The sequence below is a fragment of the Lissotriton helveticus genome, chromosome 1_1 (genome assembly GCF_964261635.1).
Source record: "Lissotriton helveticus chromosome 1_1, aLisHel1.1, whole genome shotgun sequence".
NCBI classification, from domain to species: domain Eukaryota; kingdom Metazoa; phylum Chordata; class Amphibia; order Caudata; family Salamandridae; genus Lissotriton; species Lissotriton helveticus.
Genome location: NC_136057.1, coordinates 801,002,905 through 801,023,910, shown reverse-complemented (window position 1 = coordinate 801,023,910; position 21,006 = coordinate 801,002,905).

The window sequence follows — 21,006 nt, the reverse complement described above, 5'->3', positions numbered from 1 at the left end:
CTTTGCGTCAAAGACCAGCTTGGATTGCCGGCCTTCCGGCTTCCCCATGGCAGTTTGGTGGAGCTGGTCAAACACTGCGTCCCAAGGTGCCGTTGATGTCTCGTCCGATGCACGCGGCGCGGTGATCAGTGATGCAAGTCCCAATAGACAGCCAGGAAAGAACACTACTCGGACTGCGTTGAGGATATGGATGGTAGGGTGCATTTGGCGTGATGAGTCCGGATCTCAGCAGAGGGAGCCTGACAGTGGTGAGTATGGCAGCAGATTGCGAATTAGAGCAAGAGGCTGTATGTCAGGTAAGTTGTTCGATATCAGGCGAGGGTCCATGCCTAGTGGAATGTTCTGATATCCCGCCTTGAGCCAGGCCCAGTGACTCCGATTCATGGAAGGAAGTTGTGACCCTTACGAAAGGTGGCCTTGTGTATCAGTATGGGCCCGTATCAATGTCTGCTGCGTCCTGGGGTCACGGGATCGCACACCCCGCTACAGGCTCCTCTGTGGGTCCAAGAGAGGGGATGGAATGACAATAGGGCCGTGGCGCACCACACCTCACCTCGGGCGTTGGCTGCCTGTGAATGTCCCTCTCGAGGTTGCACAGGATATAGCAGAGGCTGGATATGGTAACGTGCAGCGATACGCCCGGGTCCTCAGTTAGCGTGTTTAAAGCGAGCAGCACTCTGACCTTTGGTAGTGTATAGGGGTGAGCAGCGTGCAACGGAGGGTAGCAGATGTTGGATGTCTGGTGCCACAGCAGAGTCAATGCTAGTCAACGTAGGAACTCCGTCTACCCAACTCATACATCCGGGCTGGGCCTATCATGTGGCAACCTCACCTCCACTCATGAGATCGCCACGAAAGGCCAAGGAACCGCAGATGGGAGGCTCTCACAGCAAAATCAGGAGCCGTCAGGAGTGTAGGTCGGTCCCAGATGACACTTCAGGGCCAGCTTGCAGGCCGTCGCCGCGGCCCAGCACCACGCAGGAGGCCCAGGACTTGCGTAGTGGCGGAGGCAGCCGAGTGCTCCGAGTATGTCAGCGCTCACCCCACGCTACAGCTGAGAAGGAAGCAGGGGGAAGGTTCAGGAGGTCCGGAGAGCCTGAAAGTTGCACCGGAGTAAGAGAGCACCAATGTCAGCTGGCGGAAGGCTATTTGGGCAGATTTCATCTGGTATTTAGAGGAGAAATGCAGGATATTGAGGCCGAGCTACCGGAGCCTCACATAGGAGCGGCCATTACGGTTGTGCGCCACCTAGCGCCCCCACTGACCTTCCAAGTACATAACCAAATAGCAACGAATCTTCATGGGGACAAAACCATTAGAAATATTGATATAATGATTTGCAATCTGTGACTTGTTAATAATGTCCATTATCGCTTTCTGTTGACCAGATTCACGATATACAGACATAATATCGACCAAAAAAATATCGAGGTAGCTAAATATCGAGTTTAAAATATCGAGTAGACAGAATATAGATAAGACAGAATATAGACTACAAAAATATCGAATAGAATGACAATAATATTGATTCAAAAATATAGAATGGACAGAATATCGAATGGACAGAATATAGACAACAAAAATATCGAGGGACAGAATACAGAGAACAAAAATATCGAATTTTAGGTAAGTAAGTAAGTAAATTTATGTTATTTAATTTTTGCGTAATATAATTCTGGAGCGGGTTGTGGGTTTATAGAGGAATAGGATGGGAAGTAATTTAATTATAATTAATTAAATATTGTAATTTATTGGTATTTATTTACAATTAATTGTTAATTAATTTTTAATTGGCAATTAATTAAAATATAATTGGTAATTCATTTTTAATAATTGATAATTATGGTAATTGTATTCATTTATTTTCTGGAGCGGGTTGTGGGTTTATAGGGGAATAGGGTGGGAAGTAATTTAATTATAATTAATTAAATATTTTAATTTTTTGATTGGTATTTATTTAAAAATAATTGTTAATTAATTTTTAATTGGTAATTAATTAAATTATAATTGGTAATTACAACATTTTAATTGACTAATTGATAATTATGTTAATTTTATTCATTTATTTTCTGGAGTGGGTTGTGGGTTTATAGGGGAATAGGGTGGGAACTAATTTAATTATAATTAACTATGTTAAATTATTTTTTGATACTTATTTACAATTAACTGTTATTTAAGTTTTTTAATTGGTATTTAATTAATATATAATTGGTAATTCATTTTTATTAATTGATTAATTGATAATTCTGTTCATTTTATTTATTAAATTTTTGTAGTGGGTTGTGGGTTTATAGGGGAATTGGGTGTGAAGTCATTTAATTGTAATTAATTAAAAATGTTAATATATACATTGGTATTTATTTTGAATGAATTGTTAATTATTTTAAATTTTTTAAATAATTTATTGTTATTGGTAAATATTTTGTATTAATAGGTAATTATTTTTTAGTAATTAAATTAATTGTATTATTTTTTATTGAATAATTATTATAATATCTTAAATTGGCAATTAATTCTATATAATTTGTAATTGGTATTAATATTTAATTTATTTTAAATTATATATGAAGTATTTACTTTCCCTACTGTTTCTCTATTTGGAGTGGGAATAGTAATTTTTACCTTCCTGCTTTCCAATGCTTTCCCTACTGTTGCACTCACTGGAGTGGGGATAGTAATTGTTTCCCCCTCGCTATCCAACGCTTACCCTACTGTTGCACTCTCTGGAGTGGGAATAGTACTTTTTACTCCTACGCTATCTAACGCTTTCTCTACGGTTGCACTCTCTGGAGTGGGAATAGTAATTTTTACCCCTACGCTATCCAACGCTTTCCCTACTGTTGCACTCACTGGAGTGGGAATAGTAATTTTAGCCTGTACGCTATCCAATGCTTACCTTACTGTTGCACTCTCTGGAGTGGGAATAGTAATTTTTACCCCTACGCTATTCAACGCTTTCCCTACTATTGCACTCACTGGAGTGGGAATAGTAATTTTTACCTCTACGCTATCGAACGCTTACCCTACTGTTGCATTCTCTGGAGTGGGAATAGTAATTTTTACCCCTAGGCTATCCAACGCTTTCCCTACTGTTGCACTCACTGGAGTAGGAATAGTAATTTTTACCTCTACGCTATCCAACGCTTACCTTATTGTTGCACTCTCTGGAGTGGGAATAGTAATTTTTACCCCTACGCTATCCAACGCTTTCCCTACTGTTGCACGCTCTGGAGTGGGAATAGTAATTTTTACCTCTACGCTATCCAACGCTTTCCCTACTGTTGCACTCTTTGGAGTGGGAATAGTAATTGTTTCCCCTGCGCTATCCAACGCTTTCCCTACTGTTGCAGTCACTGGAGTGGGAATAGTAATTTTTACTCCTACGCTATCCAACGCTTTCCCTACTGTTGCACTCTCTGGAGTGGGAATAGTAATTTTTACACCTACGCTATCCAACGATTTCCTTACTGTTGCACTCACTGGAGTGGGAATAGTAATATTTACCCCTACGCTATCCAACGCTTTCCCTACTGTTGCAGTCTCTGGAGTGGGAATAGTAATTTTTACCCTCCCGCTATCCAACGCTTTCCCTACTGTTGCACTCATTGGAGTGGGAATAGTAATTTTTACCCCTACGCTATCCAACGCTTTCCCTACTGTTGCACTCTCTGGAGTGGGAATAGTAATTTTTACCCTCCCGCTATCCAACGCTTTCCCTACTGTTCCACTCATTGGAGTGGGAATAGTAATTTTTACCCCTACGCTATCCAACGCTTTCCCTACTGTTGCACTCTCTGGAGTGGGAATAGTAATTTTTACCCTCCCACTATCCAACGCTTTCCCTACTGTTGCACTCACTGGAGTGGGAATAGTAAATTTAACCCTCTCGCTATTGTATGGTAAATATATTGTATATTTTTTATTAATACAATGTTTTTATATATATATATATATTTAAAAAAAAATATTTATATTAATTATTAATTTATTTTAATGTTATTAAAGTATTTTAAGTATGTTTAAGTTAGTTATATTTATTATTTCATTAATTTAAAATTACTTTTAACTATTTAAAAAATTCGATATTTTTGTAGGTCTATATTTTTGATTCGATATTTTTGTACTTACCTGTTTGAAGATAGGAAGTTGATATTTTGGCATTCTATATTTTTTGCTCGATATTTTTGTAGGTCTATATTTTTGCCATCGATATTCTTTCAGTGATCCCAGATTCAAATTTAATTTTATACACTGGTTATTAACTTTCCCTTAAGATTTTCAAAGCCAGGTTTCCTAAAGCCCATCCTTGTGATAATTTCTCAGAGCAGAACACTTTGCACTTTGTACTTTTCTGCAAATTCTATGGCACCCTGCAAAAAAATCATCTTTCCGTTATTAAGAAATGGTCAATTTGTACAGGTAAGGCCTGCACTTTTGCTCCTACAAATGCTTTCTTCTCCTATGGTCTGCCTTGGTGTTGCAAGCTTCTTTTCTGGAGCCCAAAGATTTAGGAAGAAACTGTTTAAGGAATAGAAAGTTCTTACTTGATTTGACCTTTATGGCAATAACAGTGTTTATTCAAAGGTAGTACATTTTATGGATGGAACGTCATGTTTTGCTCTTGTAAATGCACTGGTGCACTGGCACTTTATATCTCTAATTTTTAACTCCTGATTTTTTGACTTGTATTTCTCTTTTAATATTGAGCCTTAACCTGCCCCTGTTTATAAATTGTTTTAGATGATTTTATTCATCTTAATTGGTAGCGAATATGCACTAACGGTCCCTTTTAAAGTTCTATGTACTCATTTCTGTTTTTAGGTACATTTATTTTCTTTAATGTGCTTTTGTCGCCTACATTGGCCGAATAAAGAATCTTTGACTTGACTTGATAGGATGATTTGAAATCACACACTCTTGAACACTTCCTGTGATGATACAATTACTGTTGTGTAAAATGCAGCTCAATATCGGGTACAGATTTAGATAGAGATTAAGGAGATGATTTACGGATGGTGGGTTACAAGAATCTTGCAAAAAAAATCAGAGAATGCCCAAATTTCTTCAATACCTCAGTTCCAACGCCTCCTTTATTGTTGTACGAACAGTTTTGTTGTCTCTGCTGGCATTACTTCAGAAACCTCTTTGAGGCAGGTTGGCTACCACAGGACTGCTACTATCTAAAAAGCTGCCTATTTTGCGCAATCCTTCTTATGCTATTTTCGGTAGTGGAGAATAGGTAAATAGTAATAAAATGCCCCATAGCCGGAGAGAAAACACCAAGGGGTCGATTCCGATCCGGGAAAAAGCGCTCCGAATAGCGGTTCGGAGCGTTTTTCCCCGTACGAGTCGTACCCGTAGGCGTCCCCGTACGAATCAGCAAGTACGATCACAATCTAAAGCGTCACTCCGTACGGCTCATAAAAAACGCCGTACGAATCGAAAGTCCATACGAATTGCAGTCGGCTGACGCTCGACGCAACGTCCGACCGTAAAAATAGCGCGTCTCCCGAACCAGGAAGTACGATCCGTGTAGAACACACTCCGTACGGCTCTTTGTCTACGAGAGCTCTAAACTACCGTAAAACCACACTCCGGCACGAACCGCACCCCGGTACGCGACAAGCAGGACATGAACGCCATCGTCCGTCTCATCCCTATCATGTACGGCCACCACCTCGTACTTAGGAACCGACGACGGCGCAGAAGGTGAGTACAACAAAATCCAACATACCTGTACGTGTTGCCACACGCGCACATCTCCATTGCACGACTGTCATCTCTGGGTACGTTGGTCCACACACTCCCGCACTTCACCAGTGTAATACGTGCTGCATGTACGCCATCCAGCTGGGGTACGGTTCGTCAACGACCTCGGGGTACGGTACGTCACCGCACAACACCAGTGCAATACGGAGACGTGCCGCACCTACGTCATCGAAGTACTTCACCGCACTTCACCAGTGTAATACGTGCAGCATGTACGCCATCCAGCTGGGGTACGGTACGTCAACGACCTCGGGGTACGGTACGTCACTGCACAACACCAGTGCAATACGGAGACATGCCGCACCTACGTCATCGAAGTACGTCACCGCACTTCACCAGTGTAATACGTGCAGCATGTATGCCATCCAGCTGGGGTATGGTACGTCAACGACCTCGGGGTACGGTATGTGACCGCACAACACCAGTGCAATACGGAGGCGTGCCGCACCTACGTCATCGAAGTACGTCATAGCACTTCACCAGTGTAATACGTGCAGCATGTACGCCATCCAGCTGGGGTACGGTACGTCAACGACCTTGGAGTACGGTACGTCACCGCACAACACCAGTGCAATACGGAGACGTGCCGCACCTACGTCATCGAAGTACGTCACCGCACTTCACCAGTGTAATACGTGCAGCATGTACGCCATCCAGCTGGGGTACGGTACGTCAACGGCCTCGGGGTACGGTATGTCACCGCACAACACAGTGCAATACGAAGACGTGCCGCACCTCCATCATCGAAGTACGTCACCGCACTTCACCAGTGTAATACGTGCAGGATGTACGCCATCCAGCTGGGGTACGGTACGTCAACGACCTCGGGGTACGGTACGTCACCGCACAACACCAGTGCAATACGGAGGCGTGCCGCACCTATGTCATCGAAGTACGTCACCGCACTTCACCAGTGTAATACGTGCAGCATGTATGCCATCCAGCTGGGGTACGGTACGTCAACGAACTCGGGGTACGGTACGTCAGCGCACAACACCAGTGCAATACGGAGATGTGTGCCGCACCTACGTCATCGAAGTACGTCACCGCACTTCACCAGTGTAATACGTGCAGCATGTACGCCATCCAGCTGGGGTACGGTACGTCAACGACGTCGGGGTACGGTACGGCACCGCACAACACCAGTGCCCAGCATCAGAGTGTGTGTGTGGCTAAGACGCCCATCACTGCCCACCAGTGCCCAGCATCAGAGTGTGTGTGTGGCTAAGACCCCCACCAGTGCCTTCCAGTGCCCAGCATCAGAGTGTGTGTGTGGCTGAGAACCCCACCAGTGCCCAGCATCAGAGTGTGTGTGTGGCTAAGACCCCCACCAGTGCCCAGCATCAGAGTGTGTGTGTGGCTAAGACCCCCACCACTGCCCACCAGTGCCCAGCATCAGAGTGTGTGTATGGCTGAGACCCCCACCAGTGCCCACCAGTGCCCAGAATCAGAGTGTGTGTGTGGCTAAGACCCCCCACCAGTGCCCACCAGTGCCCAGCATCAGAGTGTGTGTGTGGCTAAGACCCCCACCACTGCCCACCAGTGCCCAGCATCAGAGTGTGTGTGTGGCTAAGACCCCCACCAGTGCCCACCAGTGCCCAGCATCAGAGTGTGTGTGTGGCTGAGACCCCCACCAGTGCCCAGCATCAGAGTGTGTGTGTGGCTAAGACCCCCACCAGTGCCCAGCATCAGAGTGTATGTGTGGCTAAGAGCCCCACCACTGCCCAGCATCAGAGTGTGTGTGTGGCTAAGACCCCCACCACTGCCCAGCAGTGCCCAGCATCAGAGTGTGTGTGTGGCTGAGACCCCCACCAGTGACCAGCATCAGAGTGTGTGTGTGGCTAAGACCCCCACCAGTGCCCAGCAGTGCCCAGCATCGGAGTGTGTGTGTGGCTAAGACCCCCACCAGTGCCCACCAGTGCCCAGCATCAGAGTGTGTGTGTGGCTAAGACCCCCACCAGTGCCCACCAGTGCCCAGCATCAGAGTGTGTGTGTGGCTAAGACCCCCACCACTGCCCAGCATCAGAGTGTGTGTGTGGCTAAGATCCCCACCACTGCCCACCAGTGCCCACCAGTGCCCAGCATCAGAGTGTGTGTGTGGCTAAGACCCCCACCAGTGTCCGGCAGTGCCCAGCATCAGAGTGTGTGTGTGGCTAAGACCCCCACCACTGCCCACCAGTGCCCGGCAGTGCCCAGCATCAGAGTGTGTGTGTGGCTAAGACCCCCACCAGTGCCCAGCATCAGAGTGTGTGTGTGGCAAAGACCCCAACCACTGCCCACCAGTGCCCACCAGTGCCCAGCATCAGAGTGTGTGTGTGGCTAAGACCCCCACCAGTGCCCAGCATCAGAGTGTGTGTGTGGCTAAGACCCCCACCACTGCCCACCAGTGCCCACCAGTGCCCAGCATCAGAGTGTGTGTGTGGCTAAGACCCCCACCAGTGCCCAGCAGTGCCCAGCATGAGAGTGTGTGTGTGGCTAAGACCCCCACCAGTGCCCACCAGTGCCCAGCATGAGAGTGTGTGTGTGGCTAAGACCCCCACCAGTGCCCACCAGTGCTCAGCATCAGAGTGTGTGTGTGGCTAAGACCCTCACCACTGCCCAGCATCAGAGTGTGTGTGTGGCTAAGACCCCCACCACTGCCCACCAGTGCCCACCAGTGCCCAGCATCAGAGTGTGTGTGTGGCTAAGACCCCCACCAGGCCCACCAGTGCCCAGCATCAGAGTGTGTGTGTGGCTAAGACCCCCACCAGTGCCCAGCATCAGAGTGTGTGTGTGGCTGAGACCCCCACCACTGCCCACCAGTGCCCACCGGTGCCCAGCATCAGAGTGTGTGTGTGTGTATAACACCCCCCCACTGCCCAACAGTGGCCAGCCATTACAACAAAAACCTACCATTCTTAACCACATTACCACCAGGAGATTGACACATGTCAACATACCTATATTTTAACAGCACACCACCTCCCAGGCACACAGCAGTCACAGACATTTTCACACAAACTAAAGTTCAGAAAAGGAAAATAATAGCTTTATTCAGCTGGTTCAAAATATAAAAGCAAATAAGAGTCATCGCTCATTAAAGGCCAATGGCCAGTCCAAAGATGTCTCTGCAACAGTCTGTGCCTCCATGGGTGTGCACACATCCAAACTTGCCTGCACATGGCGTTTAATCCGCTGTGGGAACTATGGGGGCACCATCTGTGGAATCCTCCGGCACCGCATGGACAGGAGAGGGAAGGACAGGTGGAGTGGGTGCAGGTGTAGTGGATTCACCCACACTGGTTGGGGCATCGCCAAAAGTAGATTCAAAAACCTGGCTGCACATTGCAGCCAGTGCAGAAAAACTACCACCTGAAACCGGGGACACATTGGGGGTGGAGGTACAGGGCTGTGAGTCAGTTCTACTGGGTGTGTGGATGCGTGTGTGAGGTGTCTCCCCTCTCCCTGGGTGTGTGCCTACTTCCCCTTGAGAATGGGTGCGTGGAGCTTTGAGCTTCTTATGCTGTGTGTGTGCGCTGGGTGTGTCTGACCTGTGGCGTGTGCGAGTATGCTGTGTAGGTATGTGAGAGGCAGAGGTGGATGGGTCTGAAGGAGGGGGGGGACAGATGCTGCTGGGTGTACAGAGCTGCCGTCAGTGTTGACTCCATGGCAGCCACACTCCGACGTAGATCAGACATGGCCGATGACATGCCCTCCATGAACAACACCACCTGTGTAAGCAGTTGTGTATGTCCATGGAGGACAGTCAGCATGGATGTCTGACCTACTGCAATCTGCCGGAGTAGGTCCACAGTCTCAGCACTGAGGGCAGCAGGGGACACAGGGGCAGGGGCTGCGGTGCTGGGAACAAAGGAGACACGGGGTCTAGCACGGACCCTAGGGACACTAACGACTGGGAGGGTGGAGATGGTACTGGAGGAGGGGAGGGCAGCCAAAGAAGAAGATGTGACCATTGCTGCATATTCCCCCTCCTCCTGAGAGTCTGACTCGGAGTTGTTGGCATGGTAAGATGTGTCAGTCACATGTCGTCCGGCCTGCAGACTCTCCTCACCCTCCGTGCCACTGCCTCCCTCTGACTCCTCATAGCATGTGGCACTGTCGCTGGGTCCCTCTGCCTGGTCCGCGCCTGTGTCTCCTTCAGATTCAGATGCTGCTGCTGTGGGCAAGGAGAACAACAAAAACATATCAGTCACCTTAAACACATCAGACATATAAGCTACAATACATTTTGCCTCATATCTAAACATGGCATGCATCATGAGTCACATGACACAGAACTCTGCACAATGCAAAGTCTAGTTGTGGCCAATTGTGAGAGACACAACGCTCAATGTATAGTAGGATACAAGCAACAGGCAAGGAAAACACTAGTATGAGAGACACAATGATGATCCACTGCCTGACAACAGGATAGCTGATTATGCATCCCAGCTCATTTTCCCACCCTGCCACCCAAACCCAGACCTGGACATGTTTAAATTGCTTACACCTTGTGCCACATGGGAAAAGTCCTGCCTGAACTGAAATCTGATGCCATCCTGGGACATGAATCAAGTGTAACATCACCTCACACTGGCATCACAGCTGTTGACACCCAAAGCCACATTGTGTGGCTGACCATCATTATTAGTTAGAAACAACAATCTAAGTATTTGGCGAATATGCACACACGCACTGCCCAGTGTGACTATGCATGAGCCCAAAATATTGCACATGTACATTGTGCACCTGTATCCAACACATGACAAATCGAAAGAGTACCATGGACAAAGGCCACTGAGGCTGACTCGTGCAGAAAACACATGTTGACACTCAGGATCCGTGCCAAAGTATTAAGAATGGCAGACACAGTGCACATGTGGTGCTACATGTAATGTACCAACAGGTGTCACAGACCCACCTCCAACATGATGATGTGCAAAGGAAGATGCATACTGAGACATTGCACCATAGGAGTACATGTGAAAAACAAATCTCAGCCAAAGCGCAGGGCAAATGTGGAGTACGGCTAAAAGTTTAAAGAAGCAGCTGCAGAAACTGGGACATTCTAATGCCAATGCATGGAGTGCCTGTATGACCACACCACTCAAACTATGGGAGTGTTACCATGCCTTGGAGCACTGCAGGGAGCATGTGACACACATGACAACAAACAGACATGTACCTACCCCCTGCTTGCTGCTGTCCCTCCTGCAACTGCCTATGGAGGTCTGGGAACACCACTTCCAGGACCCGGAGCATGTGGGGGGTGAGGTGGCGGGTGCCGCCATGCCGGCGTGGAGCTTCCAGATGCAGCTGGACTCTGGCGATGTGGCGGGTCCAGCACCGGATGTCCTGCCACCTCTTCTTGATGTTTCTGAGCCTCCTGCGAGGCCCCCCCTCACTCCTGACAGCCCTGGCGATGTCCAGCCAGATTTCACCCTTCTCATAGGTAGATACCTGTCACAAATGTAAAGTAAAAGAGCATCAGTACACCTGGTCCATGTCCAAAAGACACACATATGTGCACAAAATACTTGATGACAACAGGGCATCGTAGCCTCCACACATTTGCATCATTGTCCAGGAGTATGTGGCCTGTGAGCAAACACTGCTGCAGTACATGCCATTGAAAGGCTACAGATGACATGACGTGCGCTAAACACTCTTAGAGCATGGCACTCACAGAGCAATGTATGCTACATCTGGATGCACTGCAGCCCGTGACACGCTGTCACACACCCCACCACAAGAAATAACCCTCTTGACACAACACTGTACACCCTGGCATTCACTCCCAACAACATTGCATCTAAACACCATACATACACAGTGGCCATTATGTCACACACACAACAGGTGTACACTCCAAGGTATTGCACACATCACTCACCTGATCCCCTGGTCTCCCATACAGCTTGCTGTAGTTTGGCAGGAGGGCATCCAGCAGGGCCTTGTTCTCAGCATCAGTGAATGCAGGTGCCCTCTCCATGCTCAGCAAATCAGGGTCCAGAGGATTCAGAGACAGCAGCTGTGGTTACCACACCAATGTTGTGCAGGCAAGTGCCCTCCCACAGCCACATGCTGCCTTATATCTGCGCTGCAGAGGGTCTGTGAGTCCAAGGAGTAGTGTGTGATAGGCCACCATAGTTAGCATCCTATGTTCCATCCAATCACATCACACATAAGGCCATGACACACATATGCATGGTTTGAAAACTGAGCCTGAGCTGAACAACTACATTTGCAACATTGTATACTTTTGCCCAACTGAATTTCCTACAACACCTGTAGGAGGCTCAAAAAACTCTGTATCCATGACAACCTGGTTGCATTTTGATCAGTACACTGTTCCCCTAGATGTTGGCTATGTATTTATTCAAATTCCCACACAAGTACGGTGACATTGCCGTTGCGTATGCAACCCATCCAATGGTGTTACGAGGCGTACACACGCACGTACCATTGGGGTACGCTTGGCTCGCGTATGGCTGAAATGCAATAGGGTAACGAGGCCTACACACGCACGTACCATTGGGGTACGCTTGGCTCGCGTATGGCTGAAATGCAATAGGGTAACGAGACCTACACACGCACGTACCATTGGGGTACGCTTGGCTCGCGTATGGCTGAAATGCAATAGGGTAACGAGGCCTACACACGCACGTACCATTGGGGTACGCTTGGCTCGCGTATGGCTGAAATGCAGTAGGGTAACGAGGCCTACACACGCACGTACCATTGGGGTACGCTTGGCTCGCTTATGGCTGAAATGCAATAGGGTAACGAGGCGTACACACGCACGTACCATTGGGATACAGTGCGTCAGACATGCTCAAGTGTACGATTGTGTAGGCTGCGTCCCTGTCCTACCCCATGTCACCATTGGGAGAGTGAGTCCAGGAAATCACATAGCAGGGATGTAGTCTACACTCATGTCTAGGATGTGGATGCATACATCAGCATGGCATCCATACATCAGCATGCCCAAGGTGTGGCAGACATAGAAGAAGCACAGGGACTGTGACTTTGTGACTCATTTGATGTGTGAAGAGCTGGCTAGACATGTCATCAACCATATTTCACATGTGCATCACATGCATTCAACACTTCACAGCGGAGTAAAGTCTGCAACATATTGTCATGCACATCAACACTGGAATGCCACACCATTCAGTACAGGGAACTGGCACATGATGACAGCAACATGCCCACTGTCACAGAGGTCTAATAGCCGCTCAGCATGACCCTGTGTGACCACGTCATGTGTGTGCCATGTGCGACATTGTGCATGATGTTAGCATATGACATTTACAGGTCAGTATCATATTACTCACCTTTGAATATCCCCAAGAGTCATCCTGGATATGGCAATTACCGCTCAGCACTACACTTGTGTGTCGGTAGGCATGGCCTGCGGCTCAGCATGTGTTGTTGGCGTTGTGTGTGCCGTGTTGACGTTGTCTGAGTACTCAGACGTCACCTCTGCGTGCACACGTCAGTAACTTTATTTCACAACACAAGCGCTGGTCCTGTATGAGTGTAAGCGTAGTCATTTTTCAAGCAAAATCATAGTACGTTCACTTCAGACCATTTCACTTGGATTGTCTGACTCCGGACGGTGCCAGTATGGATGTCCATTTCTAAGCCTGTTAGGAATGCCAACGACTCATGTTGGTGACTGACCCTCACCGTTGGTGTCTCCACTGTTTTCACGTCAAGCACAACAACAAGAGCTGCTCCAACTGCTGGGAACACACCTATGAATCCAGGTGTGATTGGACCCACAAGCCGCTCAGACTCCAGCAGTTGGCCCTGCACCACTATAGCTCATGGTCTGGACGTAGGACGAGTTCCTGGGCGTGGGTGTTGAGACATCAGAGCCCCTGAATTACACATCAGTCCTCCAGGGCTGAGTCGTCACGTATCCCAAATGAGTCAAAGATATGTCATCGCACTTCCAAATCCCCACAATGCACGTGCAATGCTGCATGTGATCCGGGTGACACCGGCCATGCGGCTCTGTCAGATTAGCTGCCGTCGTAGCCTGCACCACGACCTCCGGGCCCTGCCCTGCATGTGAAGCAGGAGGAGTCAGTGCACTTCCTCATGTCCATGATGTCCCTCAACCCAACAACGGCCTCCGCGTCGGCTCCTGGCTCGGCGGACCCGTCTGGGGGCACGAGCGCGTCTGGTGAATTGCCCCTGACGCCATCACTCGCTTTGTCCCTGACGAAGGCGGCGCATACGTCCCGGAACCGCCGGGACAGACAGGATGTGAATGGTCACCCTGGTCCTCGCTGGTTCACCTCACAACCTCACTGGCAACAGTCCCCCAGGTGTCAGCCTTGGTGCCGTTCTTGGGTGGTGCTGTCCCCAATACCACACACTGTACGGCTCCAGCGTGGAGACTGTGCGGCTGAACACCGCTATTAATGCTGCATGGGGAGTAAAACTTCAATGAGCCTGCCACAGCTCATTACAATGGGTGTTAATGGGTATTTGTAGGGTCATGAAGACCCAGTGGCACGTGAGTGTCAGTCCCAAGACGACAGGACAGGTGGACTGGGGGATGCGAGTGGTCTGGACACCTAGCCTGACACTGGTGATGTCTCTACTCCAAACGTGTTTCTGGATGAGCGGGCAACGTACAGTGTAGTGTTTACGTGGGTGGCCGGAGCCTTGCCCCTTCATCTCCCCGTTGCCGCCGTGAGGACCAACCTCCTCACTTAGGTCCTTCAACTCCACTCACTCTCTGCTGTGCCTCTGCAGGCCTATCTTCAGGAATGTACTGTATCTATATTGGCCAGCATGTACAGGCATGCTGCATGTTTGGCTGTAGATAGGCACGTTGTCAGACGCCCACTCCCCTCCCCGGACTGACCATGTTCCCTGTCCTCCCACCCCACCCCAGAGAGCATGGGCATCCAGGCCCCCAAATCACAGACCACATTCCCGTTAGCTCCGCTGTAGAGGGCATCCAAGAGGTATGAGCACTACGGAAACATGTCTTCATCCTCCCTGAGTCTGGGAGTGGGCTCTTCCTACATCACATGCCTCTTTGTCTGGTACTCACACTCTCTGTGGGACATGGTTGTGTAACTGCTGGCAGAGTGTGCGTTGTAGGTACGGGCAATACTTGGCCACGCCCTTGTAGGATGCCAATCACCCACACTGTCTTTTTTCCAATGTGGCCTGGATAGCCCCGACTCACTGGGAAGATTGATGGCATCCAGGGAGGCATATTTGTCAAAAGCTTGTCATGTATTCAAAGTCGGGATCATGCGAATAACTACTGTACCTTACTGATATCTTGTTACAAAACGTAAGTAACTCGTCCATACAGTTCAGTACATGTGCTGTAGGAGCATCTATGTTGTGTCCTTGGCGTGATGACCTGGTTTGTAATGTACACACACCATGCCCGTGTGTTAATTACCCACTCATATGTGTGATGGCAGCACAGACCATTTGTCACAAATCTAAGATTTATGATGTATGATGATGGTCATGTAATAGTTAGGGAATGTAAACACCGCAACATTACTAAGTCAGAACTGTGCAAATGATGGCACATGTGGTGTGTGTGTGTGTATTGCTGTCAGCTGTCTGGATGTGCAGACAAGCTGCTACTCACATTCACATGATGTGTGTCACTGACATGATACATTGTCATGCCCACTAAGACCTTTCCATCAGATCATTTGTATGCATGTCATATCCATTCCACACACCACAGGTCTTTTACTTTTCACGGAGGAGTGGCTGGGAGCTGGCACATGTTACATTAGTGTGTATCCCACGCCACACTCCAAATTGTCTATATTATTTGAAGCAGTGTTGCTTGTGCCATGCACATTGTTATTGTCTTAGTCAGACCGTTGAAGACATTTTCTATAAATTGTGTATTGCAGGGCACCCCCTGGAAAGGCCGTTGCCTGACTTGGAAGCCATGAGGGAGCGCAATTGTATCCGTCGTTATCGCTTCAACAGACAGATGATCAAGGACCTGACGGACAGGCTGGAGGCTCACCTACAACCACGCCACAGGTATCCAACTGCGCTGACACCCAAGGTAAAGGTGATGGCAGCCCTCCATTTCTTTGCCACAGGTACGTTCCAATTCACCATAGCTGATGTGGGAGGGATGTCTCAGACTATGTTTAGCCGGGTATTGGGTGATGTATTGGCAGCTATGTTGCTGCACCTGGATGAATTCATTACATTCCCTACTCCAGAAGAGTTGACAGATGTCAAGGGGGAATTCTATGCCCTGGGCCGCATGCCACATGTAATTGGTGCAATTGATGGTACACATGTTACTCTAGTGCCACCACAGGCTCAGGAGCAAGCGTATCGCAACAGGAAACACTACCACTCGATAAATGCCCTGGTGGTGTGTCTTGCCAACATGATTATCTCACATGTTTGTGCACGTTTTCCAGGATCGTGCCACGATGCTTTCATCATGAGGCGTAGCAGGGTACCACAGATGATGCTGCAGCTGCACAACCACCGGGCATGTCTTGTTGGTGAGTATACCCTGTCAGCTATGTATGTCAGTATGTCACAACTTCATGATCTGCATCATATTACACACTCATTTCCATGATGTCAATTTGCAGGAGACGCTGGATATCCAAACATGCCGTGGTTAATGACTCCACTACGCAACCCCAGGACAGCTGCAGACAAGCGGTACAACAATGCTCATGGGAAGACCAGGCGGGTGATCGAGCGAACTTTTGGACTCCTGAAGAGCCGGTTCAGGTGCCTGGACAAGACAGGCGGAGACCTCCAATACAGCCCACGCAAGGTGTGTGACATCTTCACCGTGTGCTGCATGCTACACAAAATGGCAGTGGAGAAGGCCGTGCCACTCTACCTTGATCCTGATGAGCTGGAACATCCGCCCGTTGAGGATGAAGGCCTTGCCCAGGATGCCAGCGACGAGGAGGGTGAAGATGATATCCGGAGTCACCTCATCCGCAACTTCTTTTCATGATGGTGAGTCATAGTAGCTGTAATCTGAAACATCTACAATAGAGTTGCATGGGTAGCATACTGTGTATGCAACAGACTGTATGCAAGCTCACTTGGATGTTTGTTGTGCAGTGTCACACAGGTGCAGATGTAATACAACACACATGCGTGCTATGTGTGCATTTTGAATGTACAGGTGTACTACAACATCTGGATAATAAACAGGACATTGTCAAAATGACATTATACAGAACTTGACCCCTTGTGTGCCACTCTCATCCACAGCTCGCCCTGCCTGTTGTCCGTTGGGGTCATCGTGGTCATCCTGCTATTGCTCATCATGATTGCAACGTCTGCCAAATCAACGGAGCATGCATGGACATGTGGAGAAGTCAATTTGGGTAAGGACTCATATGAGGCTGTTTAGGGTTGGTATGTTTTGAAACGTGTGGTACATGTTCATGTGCATGTAGTGAGACCATGGATACATGCAACTACAAAATGGTACTTATTACATGTATGCCCACTCCCATGACAGGATAGTCACCCCATCTGACTGTCATCTGTTGTAGTTAGAGACTCTGGTGAAATCATCTATGTGTGTAGACATTGACACTGCTACATTGCATATACCATGGCTTTACATTGTGTCAGAGGTCACAACCTCAGACTCTGTGGGGGATTGCAGCCTCACTGTGTGCATTAGAATGTGACTGGATCCTCTCCTCCAGCTTGTGGGCCAGTTCCGTTTGATTACCATCAAACCATGTGGTGTAGGAGTGGCACAGTCTATGTTCCACATGTTCAGATAACTGTCCTGTCATTCTGTTTACATGGATGCATTGCCCCTTGTTGCAGTCAATCATGTCACTGTCATGTCGTTACCACAGTGCAGCTCAAAAATACAGCTACACCAGCCTTCACAGTGAGTAGCAGTTCTGTTTTGATTCACATGATGCCATTAATGTTTAGTATGGGAAATGACAATGTTTGGGTGATGCATATGTGATTCATTGTGTAGCACCAGTGGAGTGCGGTCATTCCCATGAATCTCTAGTCCCGTGCAGCATTACTGGGCAATGCTAGGGTCTCATTATGTAGCTTGGATCAACATCACTTGCACTTTAAATCTTTTAAACCTGCATATCATGTTTAGCATAGTAATGCACACTTGACAGATCAAAAGACTGGCTACTGAGTGCCTTCATTGCATGTAGATCATTAGCTTCGTCATCATATGTGATACTTACAGCTGTTGGGGGTCAAGTCAAGTTGGGGTACATGGCCCTTATGGGTACCCATAATCACATGCAGACATTACAGTTAGCGTAAGTAGCATTGCCATATGTTTCCATGAGTTTGTAAGGTCAACCTCATCTGAGCCAGTGAATGATTTGTAACAACATAGATCTCATTGCATGGTAGCTCACTTGAGAGCGTAACACATGACTCGGATGGATGACAGACTGTCCTAGGTTTTATGTGTCTGTGTCATAGCATCGGATCTCATGTGATACCATGATTACTCATCTAAAATTGTCTACAGTCAGTAAACTTCACAGGTGTGACTGGTACAGTGTAGCTAATGATGTTTTTGTAGTGTCAGTGACATGAGAATGTACTCCTAATGGTTATTTACCTCTGTTTCAGGTCTCCCTCCCAGCAGTTCCCATCCTCTCCTTCCCTCGCCTGATCACCCTTTTGTGTCTGTCGTTTGTACTCAGACCAAGGGGCTATTTGGAGGTGGAACCCTTTGAGCATCACACCACTCTGATGAAGTAAGGTATGGCCAGTCCTTGACAGGCTTGTAGCCAATAGTACTGCTGCATTACAGGTGACATCATTAATAGTGTTATTTGGAGTTCTTGCCAATGCTCATGTATGTTTGATAATGCTCTATGGGCTCACAATGTAAATAATCATGTTTTGCATGACGTCTGACTTCTACAGATAAATGTGCCGCCTTGATGTCAACGCACATGTCCTTCTAATGTGCATGTATACTATTTAGCATGAAGTTAGCTTATGCTTGTTATGTGTTTACCTGTAAAGTGACCACACGCATGGTGTGGGGGAGGCTAGAATACTATGTTGTGTGTGAGGTAGATGGCTTTGTAGTTGCTGTTTGGCTTTGAACACACTAGCTGTAGTGTACACCTGCTGACGCTGTGTGTCTTGTGCCCCACTTGTCCGTAAGGGCCCTGATCCAGTGGCTGTGATCTTTGGTGATTACTGTGCCATTTTATTTGCTATGACCCTGAGTGATTGAGTGAGGCTGACACTCCTGCCTTCACATACACATGTCACTTTGTGGCTTGCAAATGCCCTTGTGGTATGTGCTTGTTTTGCAAGTTGTCACACCCCTCCTGCCAGCATGTCTTCACTCATTGCTGCTGCTGCATATACAGCCACCATGCCGCGCACATTATCCAGGGACACAGAGACCTACAGGATGACCCTCCTTCCATCCATTTATAGAGCATGCTCCTGCCACCCTACACACAGACTACCCCAGACATTCACCCTCCTGCTATCACAATGCTTCTAACTCAGCCATTGCAGCTGCTATGCCTGTGTGTGCAACACATACTGGCACGACTATTGCAGATTCACATTACATTGAGTCTATGTACCACCAGGTCACGTGCCGTGTACAGCACACACACACCTTCCATAGGCACAATATTGTACAGTGTTACCTTGTCAACGCCACAGGAGCAAAAACATAGCTGTCACTGTCAGTCAAGTAGCCACAGGGGAGACAAACCATGACCACGTCTCTTGGGTGTGGTGTGATTTCCGCATTCTGGTGTAGGTATTTGTCAGATGTGGGTAGTTGTTCTGTATGCGTTGCTAACATTACAGTAGTATAGTACTTGTAGCTACATAGGGGTAGGTCACCTATTCAGGTGTGCTTGTGTAGAGTGCTACAGCCCATTGCCCACAGACTGTCCTGCCAACCTTGTCCTGTTCGCCATTCATCACATCCACAGTACTGCATCATGCAGACGATAGTTCACATACCTGAGGACACAGTTGTAGGTACTCCCTACGTGGGCAACTACTTTTGTCACACTGATCTGTACACCTCAAAGTGACTCTCCTGGGCCTGCCTGTGATAGCAGTTTTGGGCTCCAAACCCCCCTCCAGCATTTACTATCCCACACAGGTGTGTCTTTCCATCCATGTATCTAGTTGTTAGGATTTTTCCCCCAATGTGTGTCCACACTCAGATTCTGATCCAAGTGTGTGGTTGGCTGCTGTTTGTCGGATACCCTTGCATTTCATACATTTGCACACACATATCAATTTATGATGTGGTTCAAAGATAACTCACCACATGCGTATGAGGATTAGTATATTTATTGGGAGATCTTGTGCAGGGAACGTGAATAAGTGCTGTACAGAAAGGGGTGGAATCCAAAGTTCACTGCCGGAGATGAGATGCCTTACAGTTTCAGCCAACAGAGTCCAGGCCACAGTGCTTGGCATCATTGGGCAGACTGTGACTAGCATGTCCATGTGGGAGAGTCTCATAGGGGATGCTGTTGCACCCAGGGGCAATATGCCAGGTCCAGTGTCCTGGGAGATGTGCATGGCCCACTGCCCCTCAACGTCTTAGCCGTGGACGACCCACCTTCCTTGGGGGACCCTCAGGTGCAGGCCTGGACGATGCATGGGATGCTACGTCAGAGAGTACCTCCTCCTCCTCCTCCCTCCCTGTGGCTAGTGTCACACTTTGCCGTGATGTTGCTGGCCTTGTGACACAGGGAGGGTGCTGCATGTTGGCAGCTATCTGACGTAGCGATTGGCTCATTTCCCGATGCACCGTCAAGAGCTGAGCCAGACTTGCCTCCATCCGTCCATAATGTAGGTCTTGCCTGGCTATTTGCTCTGCCTGCTATTCTTTCACCTGGTTGAGGGCCTCCGCAAGCTGGCCTATCTCCCTGGTGTCCCGCCGGTATGCCTCCAGGATGTTAGCGAGTTCAGGCATACCGGGTGCTGCAGCTGACTGGCCAGAATCTCGCCTCTGCCTTCTGCCACTCCCACCACCCTGACCCACACGAACACTGCCTGCGCTTGTGGGCACATCCAATCAACGGGCCCCCGAGTGCTGCCAGGGTGGAAGTCGTCTGCAACCTCAGGGGCGCCCGACAAAGGGTGTCCCTCATTTTCAGACTGGCTCTCTTGTGGATCATGGGCAGGGCTGTGACCTGTCTGCTGGGATGTGGTGGGAATGGGTCCGGTGGTTGGCTGAGATGTAGCTGGTACAGT